The sequence below is a fragment of the Myripristis murdjan genome, chromosome 18, assembly GCF_902150065.1.
Source record: "Myripristis murdjan chromosome 18, fMyrMur1.1, whole genome shotgun sequence".
NCBI lineage: Eukaryota > Metazoa > Chordata > Actinopteri > Holocentriformes > Holocentridae > Myripristis > Myripristis murdjan.
Genome location: NC_043997.1, coordinates 17162408 through 17176300, shown reverse-complemented (window position 1 = coordinate 17176300; position 13893 = coordinate 17162408). Strand labels below are relative to the sequence as shown.

At 39.6% G+C, this 13893-nt stretch overlaps 1 protein-coding gene across 1 annotated transcript in view; it reads right to left on the bottom strand.

Moving 5' to 3' along the window:
- Nucleotides 1–13893, bottom strand: part of LOC115376148 (receptor-type tyrosine-protein phosphatase delta) — a 410683-nt gene that overhangs the window by 241452 nt on the left and 155338 nt on the right. Inside the window, exon 6 of the mRNA XM_030075622.1 lies at nucleotides 9799–9909. The gene's annotated coding sequence lies outside the window, so the exon portion shown is untranslated. The remainder of the gene's footprint in view (nucleotides 1–9798; nucleotides 9910–13893) is intronic.

Sequence of the window (13893 nt, the reverse complement as noted above, 5' to 3'; positions counted from 1 at the left end):
AAAAAAATAGAAAAACAGCCTCAGTGACTGGGAATAACCTGTATTTCTTTGGATTGTAGTTTTTTTTTATGGGTATAGTTCATGCGTTGAGGATGTTTCACATATAATAAACTTCTGGGGTGTAAAAAAAAAAAAAAAAAAAAAAAAGATTGAGAAGCATCCACAAAAAGCCATGAAGCTTCCCTGTAATCTCGTAAAATAATGTGCTCTTACACACTGTGCACATTCCCCATGAAGATGCACAAAATCACCCCTCATAGGCTCTCTCTTTCTTCAGAAACGATGTGCGCAGTTCTGTCATCTCTAGTATTAATTTCAAACACTTAATGCATAAGCAAATCAAACATGTTTATTTTCCATACTTTTGAGCTGTAGACTCTGATGCCTAGGGCGCGGGGGGGTAAAAACTAGTTAAAGAAGTGAGTTGAAATAAAAATTCGAAAGAGGACTATGAGGGGAAATTGTTATTGCAGACTGGACAGAATATCAGAAAGCCCAGTAATACTCTGTCCCTTCTGTTTGCGTTTAATCAAATGAGATTTTTTTTCTCCGAGCAGCATCAGGTGTAAAGGATATGATAGGAGGGGGTGAGTGCGCCGAAGGACAGCACGATGTACTGAGACCGTTTTTTGATAGACAACAGCACAGCGTGAAAAACAGGAGAGGAAGTCAGATTCAGGACTCGAGAGCCATGAGACTCTCTCGCTCTCTTTCTCTCTTGCTCCCAACCGCTCCCAGTGCCAGAGACACGGACTGCTGCACAGACAGATGGCGAGGAGGTGTGTGTGGTGTGGTGTGGTGTGCACGCGTGGTGTGTGTGTGTGTGTGTGTGTGTGCGAGTGGTGGGTGGTGACGCCATTTGGCTTTGTACACGGGAGAGAGATGGAGGGAGAGATTTCTAAGGGGAGAAGAGGAAGAAAAAATACTGCAGAGGTGTGTGCGGGGACTTCGTCGGGAATGCATTAATCTTGCATGTGCTCTTTGTTTCCCGTGGCCAAATGGGCTGTGTACTTCATTACAGCGGCAAATAACAGTTCATTCTGTCATACCGCGTTCGCCCCTCATACTGCGCAGAGAAGACGCTGCAAGTGAGGGACCTCTCCCGATCTTGATGGAGAGGGGTGAACGAGGGGCACACCTACCAGAGGAGCAGTGGGTGTGTTGTCTGTGAAGGGTGTGGAGGGCTCTATACTGTATTGCTAGACTGCCATCTACTGGATTTTATTGTAATTTCAATGTAAACATAGTATTATGATTCATTTTATTGCCTCTAAAACAGATTACCTTCTCCTTACATACAGTATATGTATGTATAATATTAAAACACAGCTCTGTAAACCTATGGAAATTTACTGTACATGTAGATGATCTGAGTAACACTTTCCTCAACAACTAACTTATTATTTTGAGGACTAGTTTTACATAATTGCCCTATAAATGTATATATTTTTTTATTTATAAGGCAAACTCTTCCATTATAAGAGTAAATGTAACTCTTCAGGTGTGATACTGATAAAGAAATTTACCTGGGGATGGGGAAAAAAAAATCAAATCCACATGATTTTGACTTAAATGGGCATTTAATTGGCTGAATTCCCAAACCGCCCATATCAAAAGATGTTATTTTTTATCATTAAGTATATGAATCTATTTCCCCCCCTCATATTAAGTACAGAAATAACTACAAGCCACTCCAGTTTCCTAAAGAAGAGAACAACATCTTGATAATTCACAGTCTGCTGTATAACTCAACCTCATGTCATTGATTGACAACTTCATCATGCGCCATCTATCACTCGCTTCACTTTTGGAGTTACATATCTAGAGTACGAGGCTGTAAAAATCACAGTGGGTGGAGGTAAATTACGAAGCTGATGGAGGTGAATCACACTGCATCAGAGTACGATGTCACTCAGTTCACACTGTGAGAAGAAATGGTGAAGTGCAGCACCATCTTGTGGCCTATATCACACTTCATAAATAAAGGCTCTCATAATCAACCCCATTTGTCTTAGAAACTGCCAAACATCAAAGTCAGATAAATGAATATTGTTTCAAAGACAATTCATGCTGCAAAAATAGCTTGACACTGAAAGCTGGACAATGAAGGAGAGGAATGTCTGACTGTCTTTCTCCATTCATTTTTGCAATTTGATTAAACACAGAGATTTTAATTAAATGGACTATATAACCCATGCATGTGTGCAAAGGCAACAAATGCCTGCACACCAACATGGAAAGACAAACTAATTACTCAGGTAGTCATATCTATGAGTAACACCCTGCACTAATCTTGTGCCTTTGGCGTGTGTGTGTGTGTGTGTTTGAATATATGTGTATATGTGCATGTGCGTGTGTATACACGTGCCTATATACAGTATGTGTGAGAGTGAGATGATATCATGCATTTCAAAAGGCAACAGAACCATTACCTGTCACAGCACTAATGAGCAGCCGGTCTGCAGTTAACAGTCATGAAATATGCACCGGACTTAAATACCTCATTCATACAGCCTTGAGTCAAATCCATGCATTTCATTAAACACACACAGTGTTATAGCTCTACCACACCATTATTCCTCCTTTTGCAGGGAAACTAAAATGAATTTTCCATGCTTGTTTCCTTATAATCACTTTAATGAAGCAATGTTAACAAATCAGCAGTTTTATTGCAACAAATTAGAGCTGCATATTATTTTCGTAACCACAACACATCCTCTGAACAGCCCTGCTGACTCAAGGCAGTGAACGCATACTGTATAGGAATATGTATTTAAGTTGATTTGGGGGTTATCGGGAATTTTTTTATTAATCATTTTTTTGTATTGTTCTTTTTTCGATTTGTCTGATCTACTACGGCCTGCACTTCAATCTCTAATCCTGTCTGTTTGTGGCTTAGTGGAGATTCACCCTGGGACACCACAAGCTACTATCTGACATGAAACAGATTTGATCCATTCTCCAAAGTGTATCTGTCTTTTTCAGACAGGCAGTTTTCAAAAGAAATATGTCAGCAGTCTGGGGATTATGCTTTTTTGCTAATCACCAAAAGACCAAACCTGCCCGACATTTCTTTGGTATGACAAAGCACCGCGCAGAGCAAAAGTCCTTTTCCATTTAGATGCTTATTTTGATCTTCTTTTATTCTCATTGTATTGGTATAATCAGATGTATTAACCATTAACTTCATGCTCCACTGAGTTACATGATTATCTCATGCAAATGAAAAGTGATTTAACAGAAACAGCAGAGGACAGACTAATTTCACAACCTTGTTCTACTGATGTTGAGCGAATAGACTCATCATCATTCATCCAGATTTGCCTTTCTAACAGAGACCACAAGGAGCTGGCACTGTTTACCCAGTTGGGGGATGAAGACCATCTATCAAACCATACAGGATATGAATGCTCACATAAACATTTTCTCTTGTACTTCCATCTCTTGACAGCACTCACACATGGAGGAAATACACCAACACACTATGCCAGTAAATACTGAAGGTATTCATGCAAATGTAAATAAATATGACGAAAATGGCTTATTTTACATCCATTCATATTCTCGGAGACGGTGACAGGAAAATAGACAAGAATAAAAAAGAAATGCATCTGTAATGGCTTTATTTCTCCAATTGCAGATTTTACATCTAAACAGGGGAGGCTTTTTTACAACAGCTTGGCTCTTTGTGTGTGTCTGCTAACCAGCTGTTGTCGAGTTCGCTCATGTGCAAGCGCGTGACGTGTGGGACGAGTGTGATGTATTCCAAGGGTATCGTTGGTAGTTATTTGTGGGGTGCGTATAACCGCAATTCCCCAGCCACAGCTTGTTGCAGGGTGAAGCTGAGTGAGATATACTCCGAGGCTGGCGTAGAGCCACTAGACTTTGTAATAATTCATTGGCCAAAAAGCCCTCCATGCACTCGCTGTGCAATATTTATATCTGAATGTATTTTCTCAGCCCCATCATCACAGAGGCCCAGGGCAGGGATTTTCTTTCTTTTGGTGTTTCAGACTCAGCTCACTGATGTCTGGGAAACAGTTCCATGAAATAGTCCCATGATCCCATTCTGTCTACTCAGAATGATGTTTGCGGTCCTGATGCCAGTGACGGCAAATGAAGTGTACTTCTTTAATTATTTAATATGTTAGGCTGGCCTATGTAGCAATAATGAGCAAACCTGAGGAGATTTTGATTGCGATACTAACAGGGATTGTTATTGCTACGCTTAGAGTATTATTTTCTCATCTGTGTCATTATTTACTTAAGAATGCTCAACATAGTCATTAATCTATCATGTTTCTTTTGCCTGTCCTTTTCCTGCTAATGTTTCCTGTCAGTCTGTCTCACTCTGTCTGCTGTACCCTCTCCCATCTTGTCCTATATCCGATTCTCAAAGGGGTTTGTGCTTCTTATTTGTCTGGTTTGTTCTTGATTAGCACTCTTTTCCATCTATATTTGTTTGTGTTGGTGCATTCACTCATTTATTTATTTTCTCCTCCCATAAGAGGGGCTTCACAAAAAAAAAAAAAAAAAAAATGTGGATGCTTTGAAATATCATTAAAAATAAAAGTGGCATCTGAAGAGAGGTGGTAGTAATGGGTCGCCTTGCCATGTCACTGCTTTTCATCGGGAAATTTTGTAAAATCATTTGAAAAAATGCAGAAATGAAACATCGGATTGCTATGAATAGATTATAGTGGTATGGTAGAAGATGTAGGCCACTTTACGACCATAGTACATGTACCAGTGAGTGAGTTCAGCATATGTGTGGGGTGATAATGATGCTGAGGAGAAACACCTAATCTACGAGCATCTGTCAAGACTAATACTGTGGGACTGCGCCTTTGAGATGTGAGATGTTACGAGAGCCATTATGTCCTCTGATCACCATTCATCAGTGAATCACTTGGGAAACGCTGAAAGAGCAAGATATCTGACTCTCATGAGTGCCACTTCACAGCCAATAGTTAAACACTGCACACTTCAACGCTAAACATCTGATTCACATATGTTTGAATGTTTTCTCTGGTTGGTTATTCTTCATCATCAGAGGATATTATGTTTGCAAGTTGCAAGCTAAAAAATAAAATCAACGACACAGAGAACAATAGGAAGTCAGTAGCCTCCATCCACCAGTTTTCATCGATATTTTTCCCTATTTTTACATAACTATTTCCCTGAAGAGCCACATTCAGCTAGTACACCTTACAGTTAATATCTGAATAAATGATCTGAACAAAAAATACATCTGTATTGGCCTGATTCCCACTTTTAACTGTTTTATCTGCCACTCAGATGCTGCGCTGTCTACAGTCAATTCTGGTATACATAAGCAGGAGGCTTCTTATACCAATTTACAACAAGCTCATGTAAGACTTGTTAATGGCTTTGTTCAAATCAGAGTAACCAGAGGGTTGTACGACGAATCAAGTTCAGCAGAGCCAGGCTGTCTTTGTGTGAGCTGGCTTGACAAAACCTAAACTCCCAGGTAGAGATAACTGGTATCACCAGTGGTTATCAACTGGATTGGTGAAGCCCAGCTCTCTTCTCTGAACTCTGTGCACATTCACATTAAAAGGGGCGTTTGTTACGTCATGTGACTCTTCCTCTGCATAAAATGGGCCGATTGTGAGCTGCCTACTTTACTTAGGAGGAACAAATTCTCGTTATGGAGAGCTATGAGGACTATATGTGATAGACTGATTTTTTATTAGATGTGGTACCAGCAGCCTCAAACGAACTTGGCAGCAAATAAGGAGCAAGCATGAAAATATAATGCAGAGTGGTGTGCAGTTGCTATGGCTTATTATTCTTGTATTTTGTGGATGATATTCATTTTAAAATTTTAAGTGTTAATAGATGTAATACTTGAAGCAAAAGCTGATTTTAAGCTGAAACTCTGAACATAACGCGGTCCCAAACAGGTTATGTTTGCAGCATACGTTACCATGGTGATAAAGCCGGGTCAAAAGAGAGCCGGCCTTCTGTCAGAGTTTGGCAAACTCTGGCTTTTGACTTAACACACCTCGCTAACCTGTTAATCTTGCGCCATAGCACAGCCCTCTGGACTCATCTATCCCAAACAACTTCAGACCAATCTCCTAACTCCCCTCCCTTGAAAAGAACTGCATTAAGTCGTCTGCAACACTCATTAGTTATTTAAAAGACAATAGTTAATAGTGAACAAATCATGAGCAAAACATTAATACACCTTCGTCAATGAGTAATTAAAACTATATTAACTCATTGGCTGCCAGCCATTTTCAGACAACTCGGACAACTGTTCTATGATTATGTAAACAGTGCTGGACTGCGGTGAAACGCGACTAGATTGCCGTGAGCTATGACGAAGCCGGGGTTGGTGTTTGTTTTTTTTTTGTTTTTTTTTAGATGGCGCCTGGAACGCAACATTAGTCTCCGCAGCTAGCACGACTTGCCTAGATCACTCGTCTCCATGGTAACCATCAGAGTCACTGGAATTCGAAGAATCCTTTTTCACATTTGCTCTCGTCTTACTACTAGAGTTACGGCGACACATACTCTGTTCTAGCGTAAGCTGCCTAAACTTGCGACGTTGCAACATTTTTCTCTCTATCCTCTCTGCCTTCTCTCTATCATCTCTATCCTTTCTGATGCAGATACGAGCGCAAACTTCGCTGGCCCCCTCCTAGCCCACCCCATTGAAAAGTTTAATTGACGTCGCATGCCGTCTTTGGCAGTCAACGTTTGGATTTGAATTGACGTCTATAGACGTCAATTCAATTCAATTTGTAAATGATTAATTAGATATATTGTAATTTTTCTACAGATGATTAGTTAATTATGACATTCATGAACAAATCATTAGTAAGTATTTACCTAAAGTAAAGAATTGCAGATAAATGTTATGAATGTGGCCAGTTCCTCATCTGTTATAAATAATGTGTAAATGTATTACTGAATCATTTATAAGTCATTTACAAGTGCTTTTGCATCCCCTGATCTAAAGTGTAAACAAATCATGATACATCAGACCAACAAATGCAAAATGCAAGAACACTTGTAAATAGCTTATAAATGATTTAAACATTATTTGTAAAAGGCGAGGGACAGGCCTTATTCATAAAATATATCAACAATTACGTAGGTAAACATTTACTAATGATTTGTTCATGAGCATGTCATAACAAACTAATATACAAATGACTTGTAACATATGTTTTATAGGTTAACACAATGTTAACTGATCTTTTACATGTTTAATGTCATGTTTTCATGTTTTTTTCATCATTTGTTCATCATTAACTAATGTCTTATAAATGACTTAATAATGATTATTATTATAAAGTGTTACCCCAAAATGTGAGTTTAGTTCTAACAGCACAGTTACTTGAGAACTGGGTGAGACTGTGGGTTTTTGTATTGGTTTTTATTGGTTCAGGTATTATCTAACACCTTCCTTTTTACTTTTTGGACTTTAAGTGGATTCTCAATGGTTGGTTCCCTCCTATTTAATCTATTAAAAAAACTGATCTTCCTACAAAATGGTCAAAATGTATGAATATTTTTAACAAGCTCAAGGAAAAAAGGTCATTTTACACCAATTTTAAAATTTCTACTTTGGCTGTGAATCGCCTCTATAATCAATATCCGGTGGGGAGGCTACACTCAGAGCAAACTCCCAGGCAATCTGAGAGATACCAAAACTGTGGATGAGTTTTTATACTTGTAATCATTTATATAATTATAATGTTATTCTTGAAGCTGTTTTCACTGTTTCAATGTTGTTGGAAGTTTGAAGTTACATTAAATGTGATTTGGCTATAAATTCCACTTCACTTGCCTATAAATGACTCTAAATGTGTGCAAATAACTAATTAAGGAATATCAAATGTAATTTTCTAACATTAATATGAAAAAAAATCCAACAGAACCAGCATGGTAGCATTTCATAGCACAAATATTAACTTAATTATTCCATTTTCTCTGCAGGGTCTTTCCCTTGTACTGCTTTCCTGTAGATCATTCCTCAGCTGAACCTCAGTTATGTGAACTGGCAAGATAAACAAAAATGGTGGAATGAACAAATGCGGTATGTGATGATGTGAGACCAAGTATACTGTGAGCGATAATTGGAATTGCCTAATATACATAATTAAAATATCTCAACTGCAAATTAGACTGTACAAGTAGGTCAACACTAGTTTCATATTTATGGGTTGGCACCGGGCTGAGGCCCTATTGTTTTTAAACAGCTTTGGCCGGTTTTCCTCAACTCTTAAGTTCAGAATCACTTGGCTCAAGCTGAAACCATTGAACATACTGGTTTTTACCAGTATGACAGCTATTCCAAAGTTTTTTGATGTAATGAAAACCTATTTTGCATTTTCTCATGCAGAGTTGATCGAGTAGCAGCAAAATTCTGCATGTTATACAAGGACTCCTAGACTGCATAAATTAAGATAGCATAACCCATAAACCATTGATGCTGGAGCAACAAACTCATAGATTTATGCTTAAGATGACAGACCTTTTTTGTTACAACCCTAGTGCCACCATCACACAAAACCTGCAACAGCAACTGTTTTTAAAATTCCTACAAAGTTGCCTTACTTACCATCAGATTTCACACAGTATATTTCAACTGCCTAAATCATCTTTGCATCACAGAATTTGGATAATTTGGACTATTTAGCAAGCTCTGATACACAATCTAAATGATGTCAAAGACCCACAGACAGATAGAGAGGCTCGGCTTCCTAATAACCACACAAACTTCACATAAGTCTACCTTTTTCCAAGAGGCCCCAAAATATGCTGGACCACATTTGGTCATGCTGAATCGCATGACCCTCGGGACAAACTGTCATTTTTCCAAATGGCAATATGTGAGGCAACATTTCACCTGCAGTTGCACGACTGTCACACAATTTGTTGTGATGTACAACTTTCCTGTCACAATTCATCTGGCCTATGTCCTCACAGTCAAATTGTTATCCCCCTAGCTTTACGCCCCACTGATGGCCTCCTGCAGCTACGTTTTGCATAAGTTTTACCCTATAATATGATCTTCTGAGCTTTTAAATAAGGCTGTTAATATCAGCTCCCAAGGGTTTCCAGTGAGGTGCAACTGTAATAAAACAGCGTGTATACCTAGTTACAAGCCAGTAAATAATGTATGGGTATGGGTTCTATTGCGTACAACACAACACATTTTTTTTATCTTGTGGCATCAGATTTTAGTTTTTTTGCCTTTTAGTTGTGTGTATTGTGTAAAACCTGAACTATTTGAATTTCAGACTCACCAGAAATCCAAACAGGGGAATAATCAATAAAATTAGAGCTAATGTGAAAATATTCAGTATCAAAGTATTCATAATGCGCTATTACTGAAATCTTGATAAACACAGTAAACCAACAGCTCAACTGCAGTTCAGTTAAAACAACTCTAAACCAGTGACTTGATAGATTTTAGTGTTAGAACGACAAATGTGCTTTGGATTATCAGTCCTGTACAACACGTATACCGTGCTTTTCTTTGAAAACGGCGTTCAAATGTGTCATGAAAGTAAATGTGACTCACACAGGTTGTCCACTTATAATAACAGCCTTTTTCTCACATTGAAAGCTCCGTCAGTTTCAAAGAAAATAAGCTGCCACTTGTACTGCAATTAGGGTCATTTTTTCTTGACCATGAATAATATAAAGTAAAACATATCTGTCATCGCAAAGTGTGATATGGAACATTTTGTCTGAGAAAACAGGCTCTAACATGCTGCCTAATTTGTACAAGCTGACAGTAACAGTCCCACTTACCAAGAAATGAGGCTCCACTTTTGGGTTCATGCAGGTGCCAACATTGTGCCCAACGCTGCAGTTTAACCTCGCCGACACACCACTTAAATGCACTGCCCCCTTTGCCCCCACCTGGGAGATAAGGTGAAAAGAGTTAGCTGAAACAGTGTCTCATCTCAGTGCATGTGACAAACATACCTATTCACATATCAATTTATATCTGTTTACAGTATTTGCACACAAAGTTTAAGTGCATTGTCACCAGTATAACACGTAATGACAAAAACGCATATAGTGGTTGAAGAATAGACTTTAAAAAAAAAAAAAACATACTGTGACAATATAGCCTGACAGCACAACATTGGTATAACAATTGCTTTTGGCTCTTTGCCAACTTTGGGTCACACTAGTGAACCATGCATTTCTGATGCCTCATGTTTGTGCCACTGGAGTCTCTCCCATTCTGGTGAAAACAGCATCAAAATCAACTAGGGGCGACACACTGCTCGCCTGAGAAGCTTAATCCATCATTTGCAAGCAGAGGAAAGCAGAGGATGAATGTATCGCTAATATTAGTATGTCTTTCAGGGAGTATTTTTGACAGTGCACTGTTGCTTACTATTGTGGCAGAGAGTAGGCAGAAGGATACTTAAATGAGGGAACACAAGCAAATATGTAGTGTTTGATTTATTCATTTTCCTCTTCTTTTTGCTATGATGTAGTGTACTTTTCAAGCAACCAGCCTGTTTCTCTGTGTTTCTTTCTTTTTTTGATGTTGTACAGAACACAGTGGAACAGACTGGTTGGTGAGTGTAAACAGCACAGACAGCACTGACCAAACTTGTATACTGTAACCTTGCCACCTCACCACAAGCCACTACATTACTATGCTGCTGTAAATGGCCACTTTGAGCTAGCTGATTGCTAATTCTAGTACAAGAATGTCACTGATGACAAATGCACAGTGAATCTGAATGTTAAGCTCAGCATAACATATTATTATTTTCTTACTTGTGCACACCATTGTTGGTAAAGTCATAACAAGACTGCATCGATTTTATCCGTCAGTGAGGCCCTCGCTCAAAGTATTCACACAAGATCGAACCAAAAGACTACACTAAGCATCTCTGAGTCACCTCCTCAGTGTCATTAGAATATATCCTTACCTGTTTCGAATGCTGAAGCTGTATTTGCATGAGTTAACCTCTCACAAGACATTAAAAGACAAGCCTAAATCTGACGTGTCTTTGGAATAGCTTCTGAGCATTTGCATACTGTTTGCATCCTGTGCAGGTGAGGCAGTATAAAGTCTGGATTACTGAGCTCTATTGCATGCGTGCGTATACATTATGCGGGGTGTGTGTGAATATATACTTGACTGTATACCTGAATGTGTGCATGCTGGAATATGTTTTAGGAGTTTTGGCAAGCTTTCTTATCGCCAGCAGGGCCAAAGAGTGTGGTGTGCTGTACCTGACTGCCATGTTACACAGCTGACCTCATGAAAGTACAAGTCCCCTCAAGCAGCATAATAAATCATAGCCGCCATGCTTGGCAAGACCCCCAACACATGCACACACACACACACACACACACTAGCCATAACATGCAAAGGTGTTTTGAATCATCCTGGATGTATTCCATGGGCAAATATGTCAAATTCAAGAAACATGGAGATATATTAGTTGTCATATCAAATGTGTCCTCATCCTTGGGGGAAGCAGCAGGTCATCTCTTGACCAAAAGGCCTGGTCTTGATCCCCAGAATATCTGTACATGTCAAAGCCTCCCTTAACCAGATGACAAGATTCTTTTTAGGACTACATAAAGAAGATCAAAATAAACAAGTATATACCAGCACTACAAAAAAAACACATGAAGCAGTGTAGACTCACACAGTATTAGTGCTCTGTGGTTTGAGGCACTTTGTATTATTTTCCATCCTTCCTAGTTCCTACTGGTAACAAGAGAGCAGGCTTGGCCCTGAATCTGATAACACATATTTTTATATCCAGGGCAATATGTAATATTTTCTTTTTCTTTTCTTTTTTTTTCATTTTACTACACACTTATTATTCAGTGTCAGTTTGATAAAAATGGCCCTGCAGTGAAGTGGCAAGTTGCCCATATAGCAGTTGAACAGAGGCACAGATATATGGACCAAAGTATTGAGACACACATCTTAATCATTGAATTCAGGTGTTTCATTCAGTCCCATTGCCAAAGGTGTATAAAATCAAGCAGCTAGCCATGCAGTCTGCCTTTACAAACATTTGTGAAAGAATTGCTCATTCTAAAAAGCTCACTAAATTTGAGCATGGTCCTGTAATAGTAATGTAATATGACTCCACTGTTGCAACAAGTCCGTTTGTGACTTAAGTTATGGAGCGGGGTTGCTGAGTGCTGAGGCACATTGTGCATAAAAGTGGCCAACGCTCTGCTGACTCAATAACTGCAGAGCTCCAGACCTCCTGTGGCATCAACATCAGCACAAAAACTGTGCACCCGGAGCTTCATGGCATGGGTTTCCATGACCGAGCAGCCACATCAAAGCCTTACATCACCCAGCATAATGCCAAGCGTCAGATAGAGTGGTGTAAAGCAAGCCACCACTGGACTATGGAGTGGTGGAAACATGTTCAGTGGAGTGACCAATCACGCTTCTCTATCTGGCAGTCTGATGGATGAGTCTGGGTTTGGTGAATGCCAGGAGAACGTCACCTGCCTGACTGCATTGTCCCAACTGTAAAGTTTGGTGAAAGAGGGATAATGCTATGGGCTTGTTTTTCTGGGGTCGGCCTCAGCCTCTTAGTGAAGGGAAATGTTAATGCTTCAGCTCACCAAGAAATTCTGGGCAGTTCTCTGCTTCTAACTTAGTGGGAATGATTTGGTGAAGGCCCTTTTCCTTTCTAGCGTGACTGTGCTTCAGTGCACAAAGCAAGCTCCATAAAAGCCTGGTTGGCTGAGTTTGGTGTGGAAGAACTTGACTGGCCAGACCCTCTTGTCCAACATTAGTGTCTGTCTGTGGGAACTTTTGCCCATTCATCCAGAGGAGCATTTGTGAGGTCACACTCGCAAATCTTGTAGAAAGCCTTCCCAAAGGAGTAGAAGCTGGGACAGCTGCAAAGGGGGGACCAGCTCCATATGAATATGACTAAAAAATATCATGCTTTATTTTGATATTGCAATTACACATTTTCAAAATTGTCCAAAGAGAGCATGTTTTCAGTCATTACTTGATGCAGGTTACAATATGTGTTGTCAGCATTTGTGGGACACAGTCTTTGGAAAGTTTTTTTGCCTACTGGACTCAGTGCCATTCTAAAAGCAGGTCACCTGCTACTGCTGTGAATTCTGCCTCAAATAAAACAACTCCACCTGACAGGAGTAGGGCACCTACACACTGTCTTTGGCAAAGTGCACTAAAACAAACACTGATTTAAGTGGCTTTAAAAGCTAACACCTTGCTATTTTAAAAGTAGCTGCAGAGTCTATTGAAGTTTAATGCCTTAATGGTTTTTGAACAGGACAATAACATGTAAAGACTACGCAGTAGCAGCCGCAGCAATGCCACTGACAATTACAATATTTAAGATACCAAGTCATTCTAACTCACATGTCTGTGCTTAACTGTTGTCGTTTCTGTCTACTGAGGCTACATTTGTAGCTGTCATCTTTAATTCAAATCACCTCGCCACCTGAACCTCCGACAAATTTTCACAAATTTTCAAAGCAAAAGCCACAGGGGACAGGGGGCATCGTATGAGTGAAATGCACTGTTAAGCATCACTGCCTCCTAGCTTTTTTACGCTTATCCATTTAACACACTTGGGAATCTATTCGAGACTGCCAGTAAGGAATATAAGCAAGGGCCATCTCCCCAAAGCAAGATACTGAGCGAGGAAGGTGTTATGGAGGAGGAGAAAAAGGGCTCCGCTATAATTTGATCTCAAAATAGCACGGTGCAAAACTTTCCTCGCCAGCGCATTTGATAAGTTCACTGGAAATTCTATGGACATGCAGAGAGATGTTTAGCTCCGGCATATGCTGGGCCCTGCCTGCAGAACAAGAACTCGCAGGCACGCAAACACACCGATTACCACTGCACCAGCAAGT